The sequence below is a fragment of the Notamacropus eugenii genome, chromosome X (assembly GCF_028372415.1).
Source record: "Notamacropus eugenii isolate mMacEug1 chromosome X, mMacEug1.pri_v2, whole genome shotgun sequence".
Lineage (NCBI taxonomy): Eukaryota > Metazoa > Chordata > Mammalia > Diprotodontia > Macropodidae > Notamacropus > Notamacropus eugenii.
The window spans coordinates 14,383,724-14,398,824 of NC_092879.1; the positions used below are offsets into that span (position 1 = coordinate 14,383,724).

Consider the following 15,101-nt stretch of genomic DNA (forward strand, 5'->3'; position numbering starts at 1 on the left):
TATATTTCTATACCCCACTACCTGTATTTCCCAGTTGTACACAAAAATAATTCTCAACACTTGTTCCTTAAATTTTGAGTTCCAACTTCCTTTCCTTCCTCCCTCCCCACCCCTCCCCACTGAGAAGGCAAGCAATTCAACCTAGACTATACATGTGCAGTTTCGCAAATGACTTGGATAATAGTCATGTTGTGTAAGACTAACTAGATTTCCCTCCATCCTATCCTGCCCCCCCGTTTCTTCTATTTTCTCTTTTGACCTTGTCCCTCCCCAAGAGGGTTTATTTCCAATTGTTGCTTCCTCCCATTTGCCCTCCCTTCCATCATCCCCCTGACCCTGCTTCTCCCCATTTCCCCCACTTTCCTGTAGTGTAAGATAGGTTTTCATACCAAATTCAGTGAGTATGTTATTCCCTCCTTAAGCCAAATGTGAAGACAATAAACTTCACTTTTTCGCTCTCAAGTCACACCTTTTCCCCTCCACTGAAAAACGCTTGTTCTTTCCTCTTTTATGAAAGATAATTTGCTCCATTCCATTGCTCCCTTCATCCTCCCAAAATATACCTCTCTCATCCCTTAATTTTTTTTGTAGATATGATCCTTTCCTATTCAACTCACCCTGTGCTCTCTGTCTCTCTGCGTGTATGTGTGTGTGTGTTTGTGTGTGTGTGTAATCCCTCCAACTACCCATATACTGAGAAAAGTTTCAAGAGTTACACATAGTAACTTTCCATGTAAGAATGTAAACAGTTCAACTTTACTGAGTCCCTTCTGATTTCTCTTTCCTCTTCATCTTTTCATGCTTCTCTTGATTCTTGGGTTTGAAAGTCAAATTTTTTTCTACTCTTGTCTTTTCATCAAGAATACTTGAAAGTCCCCTATTTCATTGAATGACCATTTTTTCCCCTCAAGTATTATACTCAGTTTGACTGAATAGGTGATTCTTGGTTTTAAGTTCCTTTGACTTTTAGAATATCATATTCCATGCCCTTCAATCCCTTAACGTAGAAGATGCTAGATCTTGTGTTATCCTGATTGCATTTCCACAATACTCAAATTGTTTCTTTCTGGCTCCTTGCAATATTTTCTCCTTGACCTGGGAACTCTGGAATTTGGCTACTATATTCCTAGGCGTTTCTCTTTTTGGATTTCTTTCAGGAGGTGACTGGTAGATTCTTTCAGTATTTATTTTGCCCTCTGGTTCTAGAATATCAAGGCAGTTTTCCTTGATAATTTCATGAAAGATGATGTCTAAGCTCTTTTTTTGATCATGGCTTTCAGGTAGTCCCATAAATTTTTAAATTGTCTCTCTTGGAATTATTTTGCAGGTCAATTGTTTCCCCAATGAGATATTTCACATTATCTTCCATTTTTTTCATTCTTTCTGTTTTGTTTTATAATTTCTTGGTTTTTCATAAAGTCATTAGCTTCCATCTCTTCCATTACAATTTTTAAAGAATTAGTTTCTTCAGTGAGCTTTTGAGCCTCCTTTTCTATTTGGCTAATTCTGCTTTTTAAAGCATTCTTCTCCTCATTGACTTTTTGGACCTCTTTTGCCAATTGAGTTAGCCTATTTTTCAAGGTGTTATTTTCTTCAACATTTTTTGGGTCCCCGTTAGCAAGCTATTGACTTGCTTTTCATGATTTTCTTGCATTGCTCTCATTTCTCTTCCCAATTTTTCCTCTTACTTGATTTTCAAAATCCATTTTGAGCTCTTCCACTGCCTGAGACCATTGCATATTTTTTTTGGAGGTTTGGGGTGTAGAAGCCTTGACTTTTATGTCAAGCACTGCAAAGAGGATCTCTCTTCCACAAGATGTCCTTTCTTGTGTATGCCCACTCTTTGCTGTGCTCCTCTGTGGTCCTTTCCTAGAATGATGATGAGGACTGTCTCCATCAGGGCCACATCCTCCATTTTGGGTTTAGGCCACTAATCATTTCTTCTAAATGTCCTTCCCACAGCTGGATACCCTGGTCCAGAAGGAGCTGACAGAGGCCCATTTTCCTCCTTCCCCTAGGTCTGAATTATCTAACCCTTCCATAAAGGCAGATGAGCGACCACCTTGAGGTTCACAGGGTTGTGAGGGCCTCAGTGACTTTCCCTGTGTCACAGAATCAGTAAATGGATTTGTGTTGCATGCAGGACCTGAACCCACAGGTCCAGATTTTGTTATTGACTGTGCACTATGACATGGTCTCTCTCATTGAAGTCTAATTGAAAAGATCTGTGCTTTCATTGGCATCGGACCTCCTTTCCCCAGAGACTTCTTGTGACTTAGTTGGGATGAGGTAGGTGGTTGTTTGGTTGGTTTTTGTTATTTTCTTTACTTTGTCCCTTAGAACTCAGAACCTGATCCAGGGAAACATGGAAACTACCACTCTCTGTCCCATATAAAGGCCCCAGGTTCCCCCTGGTAGGACCTTAGGAACCTAGGCCCAATGTGGCCATTTAATGGAACCTGCTTCTCTGCATTATGACTCCATAATACACCTGAATATAATGAATAGTAATTATCATTATAAAGGAATTATTAATGCTATTTTAATGACAGTCACATGGTTGAATAGACTTTGTCTTCTTTGAAAATCCTGGTCTAATCTGGGAGTTCTTAACACTTGTTGTGTCACGCAGACCTTTGATGAAACTTCTGGACCCCTTCTCTGAATCGTATTTGGAGAGGTGTTCAGGAAAGGAAAATCCATTTTTCTTGGAATGTGGTTTTCAGGATATTTTACAAAACAAAGTCCCAGAGCTCAGGCCAAATGAGGCTGGTCTAACAGAGGCTTTGGATGGCTACAATGTCAAGTTCTGCTTTTAGGATGGCAGGGCTTTGATACTGACAGGTTATCAAGAACAAGACTGACCTAATCCCTGCCTCCCCACCCCCCAGTCATTTTTTCAAAACATCTGCTTTGTTGTGATAATCTGTTTTGTCAGAATGCAGCTAGCACATTGGCATTTTTCATGGCATCAATCAATTCTTGTTGTTGTAACTGGGAAGTGTTTTGTCTTTATATCTGTCACAAATGGGTGGACAATGCATAGAAAATCTCTACTATGAAGATTTTTTAAAACGTCAAAAATTGTGCCCAAATTTTTCCAGTCTAGTCCTCTTTTAGGAGAAGGACCAAAGCTTTCTTAGGCTCTCGATGTCTTTCTATTTGTGATAGCTTCCTAAGATTACTGGCTCCTCTCACCAGGAGGGAGTCAGTAGCAGCACTAGCGATGGAAATTTGTATTTCTCCTCATTTTTGTCATATTCAATATGAGGGATTGACTTCTTGTTCAGAGTGACTGAAGAGATCTTCAACGTCTTGACCTGAACAGGTGTGACATGGTACTGCTTGGCTGATGGGGTCAACCATCAAGGAAATGAGTAGAAAGCCTCCTTACTTTTTAAAACATCGAGTCAAGACAGAAACTCTGATGTGTTCATTTTGCAGCCCAGGTGGAGTGTTCGGTACTGGGCACTCACCAAAGTCCTCTATGTTAGACACGGCTACCCTGAGCAGTCAGCCAACCACTTTACATAGAGCTCACCTGTGCTGGTTTCTAGGTCTGAAGCATTTCAGTCCTTAAAAATACTTTCACAAGAAATCATTTGAAGACAGGAGGCATTAGTTTTTTAGACACTAAACGCTGCTTCCTCAGAATGTTAGGTTGAGCTTTCATGTCAAACACTTAAGACTTTTTAGAGGACGGGAAAAGGAAAGTGAAGATGTAATTTAATCAGTGATGATTTAGGAGGACCCAAGCCTTACAGAGTGAGGCGGGAGATGAGCGTTTAAAGTCACCTTAGAGAAATTCCAGCCAGGTGGGCCATTCTTTCTTTTTAGTCATTGTTTGCACAGCACTATTAAATTTCTTTTAGTCCCCAGGCCTCTTAGGTCAATGTTTGGTGATACTAAAAATGGAACACAAAGGGACCCACTTTTCCAGGTGGTTGGCAATCATCTGAACTCACTTTTCTTTTCTTATGGAGAAGACAGCATGGACAAGCTGTCTTGTAGATCATGAGGAGATCTCCACAAACCAGGGAGCAGTGTCTCTCAGTCATAAGGTGATTGCTGCTCTGAAAGCAGTGATTTATTCTCTGGACACAACAGCAGCTGTGCCTCAGCAGCCACCCCTCCAAATGTGGTAATATCTGCTCTGTGTGCCTAGATTAGACCTCTGTTCAGTCAGAAGCAAGAAGTGGGCAGAAGTGGGGAGATGGGGCTAGGAAGAGCTGTGCTTTTTTAGGGTATATGATCCTAGGCCAGAGACTCCTTAAACTGTAGTCTGCAAATTGGTTCTTTTCATATTTTGATAACTGAACGTCAGCATTATGGATTTTCTCTGTAATTCTATTTTATGCATCTGCAACTGTGATTTTGAGCATGTGTTTTTTGCTGAATATACTCAGGCCTTATGCTAAGCCTTGGGGATAGAAAGACAAGTAAAAATACAATGCAATCCTTTCCCTTAAAGAGCTCCGTGCCAATGGGAGATGGCAGTCTGTATGTGGAGCTTACAAGCAGGAAGGGCATGAGGAAAAGGTGCGCTCTCCAGGACGTGGTGGCCAAATTAGGCTTAGATACCAATGAATTCTGGCTGGTCCAGACCCTATGACACAGGATCCAGGACACACACTGAACTGGGAACCTTCGTTACGAATTTGAGGATTCCCCTTTGCATGAAGCAGGGCATGCAGATGGGGATGGAGAAGCCAAAACATGCACCCAGAACAATGAAGCTTTTGTGAATGGTGCATCTTATAGGTCCAAAGGGACTAGCACAGATGTGTTATCAAGATGAAAATTTTTTTTTAAGTAAGGGATAAGACAGCCTCGTTGTGGAGATGATGAAGGTGCCCAGGACAATGTAGTAGAGTGAGTTTGACTCATCAGATGAAGGAATAAACAGACTTCATTTCAGTTATCATAGCTAACCTTTTGCCTTGTTCATTGTTCTCAGTTTCTAGGTTTATGTTCTTTTCCGGGTTGTAAATTCAAAGATGTTAGGAGAAATCTTCAAAAGGACATGGAAGAACTAAAGAAATATGTTATGCAAGATATATTTGTGTTCTGTTCCAGAGGAGAGCTGTCAAAATATCGAATACCAAACCTTTTAGATTTCTTTCAGCAGCCTGAAATTATCACTTACCACCATCTTATCCCAGATGGAGATGCCCTGACATAGACCTATGTTGTGGAATCCTGCAGGACCTTGCAGTCTGTCTGGAAAACAATCAGAAAACCTTAAAACATTGTTATGGAGGACTTGAGTCATCTAGTCTTGTAGCAGCTTGCCTCCTATTACACTTACATGATCTAGTATCACTGATGCAGGCAATTGACAACCTTTGAAATTTAAACAGATCTGGGGTCATACAGACCATAAAACAATTATCTCTATGATGTTTGAGACAAACTTGCTGCACATCTGTCAACAAGAAACTTTGTATCAAGATCTGTACCTTGACAAAGAACTAAATCAATTTACTACACATAAATAAGGTCCTTTCTGTAAATTTATATAGTCATCAGAAACTGTTTGTAGCATAACCAATTCAAATGTAAATATGCCTATACACATATATCTCTAAAGGTTTTTTTTTTTTTTTACCTTGTGACAGTTTTCATTTTGTGTTCTTATTTGGGGATATTAGATGAATAAAAATATCCTTCCTGTAAATGGGCTCCTTGTCTGTTTGTACTGTATTGTGTGATTGCATTCAATATCATTTAGACATTTGCTGTGATCCCTGTGTAGTGCTAATTAGGAAGAAGAATAGAAACCAACCTGTTTCTTGACTAGGAGAAGACAGAAAATTCCTTGGTTACCTTGGTGCTTGATTCCCATTGATGGTGATTTACTTGTTTCTAATGGTCTTCATGATATTAGAAAATTTGTCTGGTTTCACCCCCTCTCCATGTAGTGCCCCAGCTGAATTTCTTTCACTTACCTTCCTATTTTTAACCTTTAAAATTACACAGAAATCAATTTTCTTTAAAGACCTTAACTCTTAATTACTTATTTTTGATTTCAACCCACCTGGATTCAACCATATGCATTGAGATTCAACTAAATTAAGGAAATCTAACCTAATTTAGCATTCCTTCTCAAACCAATTTAAATAAAGAGGTATCCTATTTTAAATTAAGCTCCTGAAAATACCCCAAACTCTCACAAGAACTTTAGACAAGGAACACAAGAATATTCAAGATCACTTATTTAGCTATAGGAAGTGATACCATACTCTATAGAGTACTGATGTTTCTCCAAAGTATAATTAGTTTCCACTGTACTTTAACACCTAGAAACTCCAAAGGAAATCTTTGTCTATCAAACAGTCCAGCAACAAAAGCAAATTTTGTTATTGCAATAATTGTAGTACTTCAAAGAAGTGCTTCAAAGTGATTATCAGTTGTGGGAAACAAGGAAAGAGTTTAAAAAATCATAGAATAAAATAAAACAAGTTATTTAATAAATAAAACTCATCCCAGCTTTAAGTGATCAGAGTTGTGACCTAACATGGTCAGGCTGAAAAGGTTTGAAATCTTGTGTGCAGGCTTGATGAATTGCTTTAGGGAAAGCCTATCAGAGAGGAGAACATGAAATCAACTGGCCAATAGACGGTGTGGCGGGAAGTTCAAACTTGAAACAGTCAGTATAAAAGGCTTGCATTTGTCTGAACAAATTGTAGTCTTCCTGTAGCCTTACTTGAGAGCTGTCCATTCATTCAGGGGGAATGCATGTAGAAATTAATAAAAGCTTTCCTGATTTCAAAACAAGTATTATTCTTTGTTTAAGGTGAACATGCTTCTTACAATTTGGGACCTCATCATGGGATCTTTAGCATCAGAAAGGAAGCTTGCTTGTAGGGGATGGGCAACACGCCCAGTGGTTTTCAATGGCTCAAACATCCGCAGGTAAGTTTCCCCTCTTCTGACTGCTAACTTTCCACACAACTGTTTAGAATCGTTGGGAACTCAGGGATGCAGGTAAAACAATAGATTCAGTGGCCAGAGACGGTGGAAGTCAGGGACCTGAGCAACTGAAGGAAAATATTGGTGACTAAGTTCTGCTTTGTCAGTCTTGGTGATCCTAGGTTGATAAGTGAGGTTTGCCTATGGTCAGAAATGAGCGCTCTTTAATGTAGGACCAGCCCTCCCATAGTGAGGGCTGTGGGAGGGAGGTCTTAGCATAGAGAATCTTAAACAAGATCAGTCCTTTTGGGACCTTCAGAGTATAAGTCCTAAGATGGCGAATGAGCTTAAGATAATGGCACCAGGAAAGGGATAAAGAATCCTTTGAGTATTCCTTTGGAAGCCTGTTTGAAGGAATGCTGCCTATATTCCTTCTCCACCCTACTCCTGAAAAAGAGCAGAGAAGAGGGGGGAGGGGGAGGGGGAAGAATCTGGATTCTAGGAAGGATCCTTTTAAAATTGGCTAGAAATCAGTCAGAGTAAGTTACAGCTCTGAGCTTTTGACTGGTCTTAATTGGAATTCAGAGTTGATGTGGGAAACCAGAAATTCTGTTTCCACAGTTCCAGTTGATAGGAGGTGTGACCTAGTACGGTGAGGTGAAGGTCAGAAAACCACTGCGCTTAATCAATAAGTTGTTTGAGAGAAAACCTATCACAGGAGAACATGAAGTCACATGGCCAGGAGACTGAGGCCACCGACGTTCAAAGTTCAGAATTCCATAAGGGTCCTGCCTCATCCTGATCTGGTCATAGTCCTTCTGGTGGCTATGCTGGAAGCTACCCATTCCTTCAGGGGAAGGGACATAGAAGGTCTTACCTCCTCTGAACTCCATTTGAAATAAATTTTCCATGAGACCTTTCTGTGTGTCCAGTTCATCTCTAACATTGATGTACACTCTATGATGTTTTGTTAAATTTCTTGTCTGTGTGTGTTTGTGAAGTGTTTCATGTTTCACGTGGCAAAATTTCTAAGGCCTGTAATTAGAAAAAGAGAATATTGGGAGAGAACTTCCACCTTAGGCTTTCAGTGGGAGATTAAGATTCTTTCCTTTGTGTTACAACACTGGTCAAGTTGGAATACCCAACTAAAAGTTAAATAATAATCAGCCAGCTGCCTTTTAGAACTGATGGAGAATCAGAACCCAAACATCCCAGAGGAAGCAGGGGGCTGACAGGGAAAATAAGACAGGGAGGAACTCTGCAGGAAATTGATAAAAACTAACTTGCTCTTTGCAGAGTCTGGGAGGACAAATGTGGTCCTCTTGTTATGTAAATTGTTAGGTACATAACTTACAGGTTTTTTTTTAAAGGGACAAAGAAGCTGGAAGTAATTGGTAAGTATTTAGTGTATTTGAAATGTAAAAGAAGAAAGATATAAGTGGGACAACAGTGTGTCCATGTGCTGGGACCTTGTGCTTTTACTTAGTCCCTTTCCCTCCCCATCCCACTTCAGAAAGTGTTTAGCCTGATAGGGAAACAAATAGACAAAGTTATGGAAGGTAATCAAATTTAAAAATTTTTAAATGGGTGCTGATTGTGATAAAGATAGAGGATTACTGTGATTTGTAATTATTACTATTAGTTATTAAGCTCCCCAAGGCCCATGATTTGAATCCACACCTTGTTACTATTGATTCAGATTACTTAGGCCTTTTGTCTGGGCTAGGCTCTTCGGATAATCTGACTCAGAATTTTTTTTTTTTTGTAGGAACTAGGGTGGTCTCTTTTCCCCTCAGGAGAGCAACAGGCCAAGCTGGTGTTTGGCCATTTCTTGCCTCAATGTAATGGGAATTAGCAAGTAAAAGAAAAATCTCAGGCAGACAACTTGGAGTGAAAAGTTGAGTTTTGATTTAATAAGATCTCAGAGCTAAAATCTGTACTTTATGTTCAAATTGACTCAATATCTCTGATACCAGACAATGTGTTTAAAATTGCAAACAAAAACTAATTATAAGGGGCTATTAAGACTCTTCACTTAGGACTTTTCTCTTATAGACTTAAATGTGGTGATTTCTTTTAAATGCACGTTAAGCATTAACTCTCCCCAAATTCTGAAAGATGAATACAAGGAGTGTGAGTACCTAGGCAGTCAATTACTTAATCTTTTGAAACTATGGAAGCTCCTGCCTGGGGAAACTGGCAATGCCTTGTCAGCGTTAAATTCCTTGGGTCTCTGCCTGGACCAAAAGTCTAATCTTAGAATATTGTCATTTCTTAAGCTAACCCAGGGAGAACAGCTGTAATTTCAAACTCCTTGTAGATTATTATTATTATGTATATTATTCTATATGCTTTTACTAGTATATAGCCTGAAATTCCTAAGAGGATGGAATGGGAGTAAGGAATCCAAGAGCCTAGAGCAGCTTTTTCTTGTCTGATAAGCCTCAAAAAGGAGACAGGATTTCAGCTCTTTAAGGACATAGAGGAAAAAGGTTATTCAGAGTTGGGAAATGTCACCACGTGTTCTTTCAAGGGAATATGTGAAGTTATGGATAATGTTTTCTTTTAAGTCCCCAGAGGATTTGACTTAAAAGGAGAAAAAAAAGAGGAGGGTTAAAATGTTTATCACTAGTGATTATAAATTCAGATTTGATATTGTGTGGAGTACAGTGACATTCAAATTAAACTCAGAGGCTTCTCAGTGTAGAAGGCAAAGAGGAATTTATTACAATATCATGAGAAGGGGCACTTCTCGCAAGATGATGAGTGGTGTCAGCAAGGGAGTGCACCTGAGTAGAGCAGAGTACAACATCATATAGTCCCTAACATGAAATCCCACTAGCTTCTCTTCCCATTGACTGGGAATCCAGGCATACCGTCTAAGCATGGGAATCTGACCCAGAGACCAAAAGCACAAAGAATATGGAAATGATCGTTGCCCACCAATGAAGGTTTTTGTTACCAAATATGGAATTTAAGGGAAAAGTGCTGATGTGGCATAAGGGGGTGGTGAAGGGAAAGAGAAGGGGGGGGGGGGGCATACACCAGGTTTGGAGACCAGAACTTTGGTGGTTCTCCTCCACCCTGGAGCATTTTATTTGCATAACGCAGATACTTAGTTATTTTAGCTTTGGCAAGAAGGGTGGGTGGTTTGGGGAATTCATGCCTGAGGGGTCTTCATTTAACCTGATTTCACTCAATATGATTTAAGTCAAAATCTGTCCTGAATGACTAAAGAACAGCATCTGAGAGTGTTCCTCCTATCAGGATTAGGCAGAAAAAGATACTGTTATTTGTCATTTATGATTGTAAAGTGCTTGACACAAGGATGAGCATATGTCAGACACGATATTGATCTAATGTAATCATTACATCATTTTAAAATTTGTATTTTGTTATATATAGATTGGGGTTTTGAGAGGATGTGACAAATTTGATACTTTGAAACTTATATCTGGTTATAAATAATCGGTGAAAATGTTGGTGTTTGCTATATACGATGGTATATTTCCCATTTGAAATCTTAACTATTACAAAAATGTGGATACAGTGGTTTTGGGTGATGGTGTGTGTCCCCGTGTTTGTGAGGAGATTAATTTCTATGCAAGGTGATGTGGAAATGCATTCACCTGAGTGGATAATAGGTTGCTTCAAGTTTTTTATTTCTTTTTTATATTAGACTATTTTATTTGTTTTCAGTGTTCTACAATCACTTCCATATATCTTAGACTTTTACCCCTCCCTTGCCCTCCTTCCCTACTCCCTCCCTGAGATGGCATACAAGTTTACACAGGTTCTACACATATGTTGCTATTAAATGCATTTTCACCTTAGTCATGTTGCATAGAAGAATTAAAATGAATGGCAGAAATCATAAAACAAAATAAAACAAAACATAACACAAAAATAATGGCCTGCTTTACTCTGCAATCAAATTCCATAGTTCTTTCTGGGTATCTGGAAGGCATTTTGCCTGAAGAGTCCATTGGGAATTTTTTAAATCCTTGCATTTCAATGAAGTTCTAAGTCTACCAAAAAAATTCCTTGAACATTATGTTTGTTGCTGTGTACAAAGTTCTCCTGGTGGGGGGACAGAGCCAAGATGGCAGAGTAGAAAGATGCACATACACATAGCTCCGAACCCACAACCCACAGAACGGCTACAGGGGAGAAACTCATGGCGAATTCTGCACCCAGAGGCCACGGAATATTGGAGCGAGGGAGATTTCTGTTCCAGAGGGACTTGCAAACCTCTCGCGGGGGGTCCTTCCCACTGCGGACTGGGTGCCAGGCCTGGGAGCTGAGGGCAGCCCTGCAGTGGTCGCTGCACCGAGAGGAAAAGATGCAAGCGGGCTTCGGGGACGGGATGTCCAGCAGCCACGCGGGTCCCTCCACTCACAGAGGGACCTCCAAACCTCTCGCAAAAGGTCCGTCGCGATGCAGACGCGGAGCCCAGCCCAGCCCAGACCTGCTGCGGCCATAGCACCAAGAGAAACAGACCTGAGCAGGCTTCAGGGACGGGATCTCCAGCGGCCGCACAAGTCCCTCCACCCACAGGTGATGGAGGTCAGTGAGAGAGTCTCTTTGGCGGGTCGAGAGGGGAGTGGGGTGCCCCCATGATTTGGGACCCCCCGGGAGGTAGAAGCTGAGAGGTGGCTGCAGACCGGGGCTCCCCAAGGGGGCGGGAGTCTGGATCCATTGTGGAAGGTCTGTGCATAAACCCCCTGAGGGAAATGAGCCTGAGAGGCGGCCCTGCCCCGACCTGATCACCTGAACTTAATTCTCACACTGAATAGCAGCCCTGCCCCCGCCAAAAGCCCTAAGGCTGGAAAGCAGCATTTGAATCTCAGACCCCAAACACTGGCTGGGAGGACCAGGAGGCGAGGTGGGTGTGAGGAGAATATTCATAGGTCAAGTCACTGGCTGGGAAAATGCCCAGAAAAGGGAAAAGAAATAAGACTATCGAAGGCTACTTTCTTGGAGAACAGACATTTCCTCCCTTCCTTTCTGATGAGGAAGAACAATGCTTACCATCAGGCAAAGACACAGAAATCAAGGCTTCTGTGTCCCAGCCCACCCAATGGGCTCAGGCCACGGAAGAGCTCAAAAGGAATTTTGAAAATCAAGTTAGAGAGGTGGAGGAAAAACTGGGAAGAGAAATGAGAGAGATGAAAGAAAAGCATGAAAAGCAGATCAGCTCCCTGCTAAAGGAGAACCAAAAAAATGTTGAAGAAATTAACACCTTGAAAACTAGCCTAACTCAATTGGCAAAAGAGGTTCAAAAAGCCAATGAGGAGAAGAATGCTTTCAAAAGCAGAATTAGCCAAATGGAAAAGGAGACTCAAAAGCTCACTGAAGAAAATAGTTCTTTCAAAACTAGAATGGCACAGATGGAGGCTAAGGACTTTGCGAGAAAGTATGATATCACAGAACAAAACCAAAAGAATGAAAAAATGGAAGATAATGTGAAATATCTCATTGGAAAAACAACTGACCTGGAAAATAGATTCAGGAGAGACAATTTAAAAATTTTGGGACTACCTGAAAGCCATGATCAAAAGAAGAGCCTAGATATCATCTTCCATGAAATTATCAAGGAAAACTGCCCTGAGATTCTAGAACCAGAGGGCAAAATAAATATTCAAGGAATCCACAGAACACCGCATGAAAGAGATCCAAAAAGAGAAACTCCTAGGAACATTGTGGCCAAATTCCAGAGTTCCCAGGTCAAGGAGAAAATATTGCAAGCAGCTATAAAGAAGCAATTCAAGTATTGTGGAAATACAATCAGGATAACACAAGATCTAGCAACCTCTACATTAAAGGATCGAAGGGCATGGAATAGGATATTCCAGAAGTCAGAGGAACTAGGACTAAAACCAAGAATCACCTACCCAGCAAAACTGAGTATAATACTTGAGGGGAAAAAATGGTCTTTCAATGAAATAGAGGATTTTCAAATTTTCTTGATGAAAAGACCAGAGCTGAAAAGAAAATTTGACTTTCAAACACAAGAATGAAGAGAACCATGAAAAGGTGAACAGCAAAGAGAAGTCATAAGGGATTTACTAAAGTTGAACTGTTTACATTCCTACATGGAAAGACAATATTTGTAACTCTTGAAACATTTCAGTATCTGGGAACTGGGTGGGAGTACACACATACACATGCACACATGCACACATACATAGAGACAGAGTGCACAGAGTGAATTGAAGAGGATGGGATCATATCTTAAAAAAATGAAATGAAGCAGTGAGAGAGAAATATATTTGGAGGAGAAAGGGAGAAATTGAATGGGGCAAATTATCTCTCATAAAAGAGGTAAGCAAGACTCATTAGTGGAGGGATAAATAGGGGAGGTGAGAGAAAAACATGAAGTCCACTCTCATCACATTCCACTAAAGGAAAGAATAAAATGCACACTCATTTTGGTAGGAAAACCTATCTCACAATACAGGAAAGTGGGGGACAAGGGGACAAGCAGGGTGGGGGGGATGATAGAAGGGAGGGCATGGGGAGGAGAATGCAATTCGAGGTCGACACTCATGGGGAGGGATAGGATCAAAAGAGAATAGAAGTAATGGGGGACAGGATAGGATGGAAGGAAATATAGTTAGTCCTATACAACACAACTATTATGGAAGTCATTTGCAAAGCTACACAGATTTGGCCTATATTGAATTGCTTGCCTTCCAAAGGGAAGGGATGGAGAGGAAGGGAGGTAAAGAAGTTGGAACTCAAAGTGTTAGGATCAACTGTAATGTTCTTACCACTAGGAAATAAGAAATACAGGTAAAGGGGTAAAGAAAGCTATCTGGCCCTACAGGACAAAAGAGAAGACGGAGACAAGGGCAGGGAGGGATGATAGAAGAAAGAGTAGATTGGTCACAGGGGCAATTAGAATGCTTGGGTTTGGGGGGGGAGGGGAGAAAAGGGGAGAAAATTTGTAACCCAAAATTTTGTGAAAATGAATGTTAAAAATTAAATAAATAAAAAAACCCCAACAAAGTTCTCCTGGTTCTGATCCTTTCACTTAGCATCAGTTCATATAAGTCTTTCCAGGACTCTCTGAAGTCTTCCTGTTCATCATTTCTTATAGCACAATAGTCTTCCATTACATTCATATACCACAATTTATTCAGTCATTCCCCAATTGATGGGCATCCCCTTGATATCCAGTTTTTGGGCACCACAAAGAGAGCTGCTATAATTATTTTCGTACATAAGGGACCTTTCCCATTTTTATGATCTTTTGGGGATACAGTCCTAGAAGCGCTATTGTTGGGTCAAAGGGTATGCACATTTTTGTAGCCCTTTGGACATAGTTCCAAATTGCTTTCCAGAATGGTTGGATCAGCTCACAACTCCACCAACAGTGTATTAGTGTTCCAACACTCCCACATCCTCTCCAACATTTATCATCTTCCTGTTTTGTCATGTTAGCCAATCTGATAGGTGTGATGAGGTATCTCAGAGTTGTTTTGATTCACATCTTTGTGGTCAATAGTAATTGAGACCATTTTTTCATATGACTACAGATAGCTTTAATTCTGGCTCTGAAAACTGCCTGTTCATATCCTTTGACCATTTACCAGTTGGGGAATGATTTGTATTCTTGTACATTTGACTCAGTTCTCTATATATTTCAGAAATGAGGTCTTTATCACAGACCTTAGTTGCAAAAATTCTTACGCAGTTTTCTGCTTTCCTCCTAATCTTGGTTGCATTACGTTTTTTTGTGCAAAACCTTTTCAATTTAATGCAATAAAAATGATCAGTTTTGCACTTCACAGTGTTTTCTATGTTTTGTTTAGTCAAAAATCTCTCCATTCTCCATAAATCTGATAAATGCACTATTCCTTGCTCCACTAATTTGTGTATAGTATCAATCTTTAAACCTTGGTCATGTACCCATTTTTACTTTATTCTTGTGTATGGTGTCAGGCATTGGTCTATGTCCAACTTCTACCACACAATTATCCAGTTTTTCTAACAATTTTTGTTGAATAATGAATTCTTATCCCAGAAGCTGACTCCTTGGGTTTATCAAACAGCGCACAAACAGTATCAAACAAGACACTAAGACACTAATGTATCTTGAGTACCTAATGTCTTCTACTGGTCTACCCATCTGTTTCTTAGCCAGTACCAAGTGGTTTTGACAATTGCTGCTTTATAATACAGTT

General features: G+C 40.3%; 1 pseudogene; it reads left to right on the forward strand.

Annotated features, from left to right (window-relative positions):
- Positions 1–4,844: 4,844 nt before the first annotated feature.
- LOC140516259 (cyclin-dependent kinase inhibitor 3 pseudogene) lies at positions 4,845–5,464 on the forward strand (annotated as a pseudogene).
- The last annotated feature ends 9,637 nt before the right edge of the window (positions 5,465–15,101 follow it).